This window comes from Rhinoderma darwinii, unplaced genomic scaffold (genome assembly GCF_050947455.1).
Source record: "Rhinoderma darwinii isolate aRhiDar2 unplaced genomic scaffold, aRhiDar2.hap1 Scaffold_115, whole genome shotgun sequence".
Lineage (NCBI taxonomy): Eukaryota > Metazoa > Chordata > Amphibia > Anura > Rhinodermatidae > Rhinoderma > Rhinoderma darwinii.
The window spans coordinates 399,876-406,899 of NW_027461952.1; the positions used below are offsets into that span (position 1 = coordinate 399,876).

At 40.5% G+C, this 7,024-nt stretch overlaps 1 long non-coding RNA gene across 1 annotated transcript; it reads right to left on the reverse strand.

The window, feature by feature from the left end:
• Nucleotides 1-828: 828 nt before the first annotated feature.
• LOC142699033 (uncharacterized) lies at nt 829-3,585 on the reverse strand. Its single transcript, XR_012865933.1, has 3 exons — nt 3,361-3,585; nt 2,260-2,389; nt 829-1,078 (listed from the first exon to the last, which is right to left on the reverse strand). It is a non-coding gene; the product is annotated as an uncharacterized LOC142699033 (long non-coding RNA).
• Between the last annotated feature and the right edge of the window lie 3,439 nt (nt 3,586-7,024).

Genomic DNA, 7,024 nt, shown 5'->3' on the forward strand with positions numbered 1-7,024 from the left:
AGCAGCAAACACCACCATTGCAAATGTCCAGTGTACGTCTCAAGGAATGTAAACGCGCATGCGCGTGCGCATCAGACCGCAAGCGCCGCAGACAACAGATGTAATAGCTTATATATGACGTATCACATCATAGTGGCTATTTTAAGTATGGGCAAGGACAATAAGAGATCAACTTATATGGCAAAAACCAGTATAGGGCATATGTATCACGATCCTATTTTTTATGTGAGAAACAGAATATAAATATACAATGGAACTCTAATGTCTCAAAATATAAGCAATAATACATATATAGAAAAAATATACATAATTTGATAATACATCAAACATAGTGTCATACTGTCATTTCATAAAACCATCAATACAAAAAAGACCATATATTGACTTATATATATACAAAAATAAATATATATAACATATAGTAAACCGGGGAAACAATTTATGAAAGAATATTATTTCATAAAAAATAATAAATAATAAATGATAGTGAGAAGTGAGTGAACACACGTGCACAGTGTGGTGATAAAATAAAAAACAAAATAAATAAAGTGAAACACACGTGACAAAACCACAGTTAAAATACAATTCTATTTATTAATATAAATAATACATACAATAATGTAACAGATGTACAATGTGATATGTTCTAATATGCTCAAAAAAATTTATAATGATAAGACATATGTGATTTTATTGTTAGCATGTATATAAATAACAAGCGTGTAAAAAATATATATAAATATATTGAGAGTGAATATGTGTAAACATAAATGTGAATAAATAAAAATATAAATATAAAAAAAATATATATATATACAACATACCAAGTGTGATGACAAAATTTATATAAGGATATATAAAGTGGATAATAAATAATGTATAATAAATATGTGTGCAGTGTGTGCACAAACACACGAATAAAAATAAGTACCCCATGAAAAGAGCTAAAAAATGATCAAAATTTAGAGTATGTTCAAAACGTATTGTTGAATAGAGTCCAACCAAAAACATTATTCTGAGATATAATATGTGATACTTGGTATTCTATTCAGCCCAATAAATACAGATCGTATGGCCCCTATAAAAAGACAAAAATGATGATGTTAAAAATGCCACCAAATATGGATACAGCCAAAACGCAATAATGCTTAAACCGACAAGCCCACCAATTATTAACAGCACAGTCCAACCATACCAGTCAAATATATACAGGTTTAAAAAGTTAAAAGATAATGATGCTATAGGACCCAAAAAGAAAATATTGTTATAGGAAGGAAGCGAAGGACATTTTCTCATTGAGCCCCAGAGGCGCGCTAGTCTTCAATTTTGTGATCCATTTACATTCGATCCGTTCTAATTTACGGAAAGTATCTCCTCCACGTGATCCAACAAGAATTTTGTCGATGCCATGAACCTTTAAATCCTGCCACTTGTTATTGTGAAAATCGCGGAAATGTCGGGGGATAGATTTCAATTTATCGATTTCTTCCCAGTTGTTACCCTCTATTGTTCCAGCCTTTTTAATGTCCCTCACGTGTTCTTGAATTCGCATTTTAAGTTCTCTTGTGGTCATGCCTACATAAGACAGGCCACATGGACATGTTGCCATGTACACTACACCAGTAGTACTGCAATTGATGAAGTGTACAATTTTAAAACTTCTTTTCTTTTCAGAATCAGTGAATGTATCAGTTTTCACAATCAATTTGCAAATAGAGCAATGACCACAAGAGAAAGATCCCCACGTCGGCCCTTTAGAGCCAAAAAGATAGGTTTTGGGACTAGGAGCACTATAGTGACTCCGAACTAAGTGGTCACCCAAGGTTTTACTTCTTTTGGCTGTAAGTTGGGGCTTCGGGGGTAGATGTTTTTTCAAATCTGGATCCGTGAGCAGAATTGGCCAAAAGCGAGTCACAATATTTCTTATCTCCATCCATTGCGAGTTGTATGGAGTAATAAGTCTCACTATATCATCCGTGTTCTTACGTTTTTGTTGAGTAAGCAGATTATTCCTATTACTGTGACAAGCCCTATGATATCCCTTCTCGATATCCTTTTTAGGATACCCTCGTTGTATGAAGCGGGTCCTCAGACATTGTGATTCTCTTTCAAAATTAGAATCGGAGTCACATACACGTCTGGCCCTCAGGAATTGCCCCGTAGGGATAGCCCGTATAACATGAGAGGGATGAAAGGACGATGCATGTAGGAGAGAATTTACAGAAGTTTCCTTACGGAAAATGGTGGTGCTGAGCTTACCTGTATCTTGTACTGTCATTTTGATATCCAAAAAATCCATGTTGGTTTGACTGATCTTACTCGTTAATTTGATGTTCTGTGTGTTGTTGTTCAAAATGGATACAAACTGATCAAGGTCTGCACGCGTACCCTGCCAAATAAAAAGGATGTCATCGATAAAACGCATCCAACTAACAACACATCCAGACACCATATCCATGGCCTCCCGTACAATTTCCTGTTCCCAGTAGCCCAAAAATAAATTTGCATATGAAGGTGCACAGGTGGCACCCATTGCCGTCCCCCGAAGTTGTAAATAGTGTTTGTCCCTGAACACAAAATAATTATGCTCAAGGACAAAACGCAAAAGGAGGATCAGAAATTGGACCAATTCACAATCGTGATCACATGGGCCTAAGAAGTATTGAATAGCTCGCAGCCCTAACTCGTGGTCAATACAGGTGTACAGGGATTCCACATCACAGGATACCAAATACATATCCTGCTCAATGGTCACCCCATCTAGGCGTTTCAACACGTCCGTAGAATCCTTCACATATGATTGTAGATTCTCGACGCATGGACGGAGATAAAAATCCAGGAAGCGACAGATAGACTCACACAAACTCCCACATCCTGACACAATAGGCCGGCCTGGTGGTTTCTTATGATCTTTATGTACCTTTGGTAGGAGGTATAGTGTGGGAGTGATGGGAAACTTCACAGTGAGCCCATCCATGATTTTTTTAGTGATGATGTTATTATCACAAGCTTCCATTAGTATCGCATCCAACTGTCCTTTGAAGTCAGTAGTCGGGTTATATGTCAAACGCTTGTAACACTCCACATCCCGTAATTGCCGATATGCCTCTGATTCGTACATCTCAATAGGCCATATCACCACATTTCCACCCTTGTCAGCCGGTTTAAACACAATGCCCTTCATCTGCTTAAGCTCACGTAAAGCCTTTCGCTGGGCCCAAGATAAATTATCATAGCCACGATCCTGTGGCAACTTCCGAAGCTCGTCAACCACCATTCTGACGAACATCTCCACCGATGGATTTAGTGACAAGGGAGGAAATGTGGTGGACCTAGGGCGAATGGTATCTGGAAACCTACCATTACTGACTTCTTGCTCCTGGAGTAGAGATTCTAGCGCCCGGACCGCTTCCAATTCCTCCTGTGCTGTAAAGAGATGATGAGGTTCATTTTTAGAGTGATACTTTTTGTATATAAGTTTGCGTGCAAACAGAAACACATCCTTGATGGCTAGAAAATCATCAAAGCCTGTCACAGGACAGAATGACAGACCCAAGGAGAGCACTGAGATTTGACTAGGAGTAAATACTATATCTGAGAGGTTGATTACCTTAAGTTCACCTCCTACATTGTCATCCAAAGGGTTGTGAAAGTGTACCATGTAAAATTGAGGCCTAATTTGGCGATTTACAAAGTATTGGTTCACAACTGCAGAGGCCCAGATGTGAAATAATAAAAAGAAAGCCCTGAGAAGTGACCCCATTTGGAAACTACACCCCTCAAGGCATTTTCACCCCACAGGTCTTATCCATAAATGATTCCCTAGATATGCCATTTCAGTAACAAATATGTCATGCCCAGTTTCTGCCACACACACCCCAAAAATTGTTAAAAGGGTTCTCCCGGGTATGAAGATGCCATATATGTGGAAGTAAACTGCTGTTTGGGCACATTGCAGGGTTCAGAGCGGAGGGAGCGCCATTTGGCTTTTGGAGAGCAGATTTTGCTTGTTAGTAGATTTGTTTGATTATTGCTGGTGTTTCCATTTATAATGTGGGGGTACATGTAATCTGGGCAGAGTACATCAAGGGCATAGTCAGGTGGCATGATAATGGGGTAAAAAAACAATAAAATGATCCATAGATGAGTCATTTCTTATCCCCCTTTTGGTCCAGACTCCGCACCTTTGCAGTTTGGTATAATACGGGCACCCTCGCTTCCAGCAGATATGTTTGGGCCCTCCCCTTCCTGGTTCCCTAATTTGAGGGCCCTGATAAATCGTATCTTGAAACAGATGAAATGTTCCCCTCTGATCTGCACAACTGCATGTTTTTATTTCCTGACTTATTGGAGCCTTAACTAATTTTATTTTTTTTCATAGACGTAGTGGTATATGAGGGCTGTTTTTTTTGCTGGACGAGCTGTAGTTATTATTGGTACCATTTTGGGGAACATGCAACTTTTTGATCACCTTTTATCCTATTTTTTGGGAGGCCAGGTAAACAAAAAAATTCAATTCTGGCATAGTTTTTTTTAGTTTTTTTTATACAGCGTTTACCAAGCATTATAAATTACATGTTAACTTTATTCTGCGGGTCCGTACGATTCTGGCGATACCTAATTTATAGTTTTTATAGGTACCATTTTTGTATACGTGCAACTTTTTGATCACTTTTTATTCCAATATATGTAGGTCAAAGTTTTCAAACTTTTTTTTTCACTTTTTTTTCCACTTTTTTTTCCACTTTTTCTCAAGTCCCACTAGGGGACTTGACGGTCCAACTCTCAGCTTTATTTTTTTCCTACGTAGTGCAATGTATTAGATCTGTCAGTTATTCACTGACAGCAAGCCGATTAGGCTTTGCCTCCCGGCAGGGCCTAATCGGCTTCCGTAATGGCAGAGCAGGAGGCGATTGTGTCTCCTGTTGCCATAGCAGCAGTCGCCAGTCCTGATTGCCTGTCAGGGCTGGCGATCTGCTAGCAACCGCTAAGATGCAGCAATCGCTTTCGATTGCTGCATCAAAGGGGTTAATGGCAGGGATCGGAGCTAGCCAAGGTGCAGATGTGACATTCAGGTTAGGGATTTGCAGTATTGAAGTTGTATTGTGCTCCCCTTGGAGCACTGTGCAAAGGCAAAACTCCTTTATTGGAATGATGTGTAGATGGTTGGTACTCTATTTGGGTGCGCAGGCTTACTTTGTTGTGTTCTCACTTGGCTATGTCGGCATTAATGAGTGAAATGTATACAGTACCTTAGGAAAATACATTGTGAGAAAAAGATGATAACAGGAGCGCTCCCTAGAGTAATACCTTGAAAAAAAAAATGTAAACTAGTCTTCTCACCTTGTGAACCCCTTGGTTTTTTTCGTTATCAAAATTTTTTATTTGAAAATAAACTGAGCAGATAAAACAGTACACAAAATTGCAAAAGTTGGCACGCAGTGCAATACAATAAAGTCAAACTGTAAGAAATGTTACAGAAACATATGAGTAGTTGTAGGAGGTAGCCTCCCAAACATCAAAAGAATAGGAAGTAAAATAATAAAATCTAATGGTAAGTAACAATACCATAACCACAGCAAAAGTAGTGCAATATTTAGGGAAACCAGTCCCAAAAACGATTAGTAATGACACGGTTAAGTGCAAATTCTAACCAAAGTTACATAAACACAAGACAACAAAGGGGAACACATACGGACAAAAGCACACAGAATTTGGCGAGATGAGTGTTCAATAGAGGCCATCCAACCAAAGAGGCAGATCAGGACCCCCCCGGAATCCGGACCATACTGACCAAGTTCGAACAAAAATCTCGGACTTACCACGATCAGCAGACATCAGCTCCTCCATCCTCATAATCCCATTCAGCTCCTTTACCCATTCCTCCAAAGAAGGCACAGTACTAGACTTCCAATGACGTGGAATTACCGTTCTAGCTGCAGTCAGAAAATGTCTAAAGATCCCGTTTTTGAGGTATGGGAGTGATCCAGGAATCATGGAAAGCAATCCAACAGAAGGCGAGGTAGGAACGTCAGTGCCAAAAAGCTTATTGCCAAGATTAAAAAAAAATTCCCAGAAGGGACGGAGCTTGGGGCAATCCCACCAAATGTGCAACATGGTTCCAGGAGCCTCCCCACACCTCCAGCAAGCTGCAGACACATCAGGAAATATCCTATGTAGAAAGGAAGGACAGCGGTACCATCTGGTAAGGATTTTATACTTTTTCTCCTGAGCAAAACAGGAAGTCGGTAACTTATGAGCCAGGAAGAAAGAAGTTCCCCACTCCTCCTCAGAATATTGAACCCCCATTTCCTCATCCCAAGCTCTGGTGAATGTTAACTGAGAGGAGGAGTAACCAGGTTGGAGGATCCCATGTAAATAGGACAGCACATGAGAAGGAGCAGAAGTCAAAGACAGATAATGTTCCAGAGGAGTCTTACCCTGTAGCAACACAAGACAGTCACCCATGGAAGAAAGATAGGAACGTAGCTCAAAATAGTACCACCATATTGATCGTCTCCCCGGGCAGGCCTCAGAAACAGCAGCAAGCGACAAAATTGCACCGTCAGGTGTAAGGGTCTGAGCCAAATATCCGCCATCCTGTCTCCCCCAACAGAGGAATGTGTCCACACCCACCGCCGGAGGGAAGGAAGGATTATCAAACAGAGGAGTCAAAGGACCCGGACGGTGAGCAATGTCCAGGGCACCAATGATCCGCTCCCATACCACAAGAAAATGACGTGTGAGGAAAGGCAGAGAGGACGTTGGTCGCTGTACACCAGACAACCAAGGTAAAGAGGACAAGGCAAGAGAGGACATATTATTCACGATTCGCACCCATTGCTTACCCGCAGCCGCACGGTACCAATCCACCAACCTCATGAGGATCGCAGCATGATGGCAGCGCTTAAAGTCCGGCAAGCCCGCACCTCCCTCCACCTTGGGCCTACTGAGAATAGAATATCTAATCCGAGGCCGAGAAGAGCAGACAAATGTGTGGGGATATATATCCCTAAATATTTTA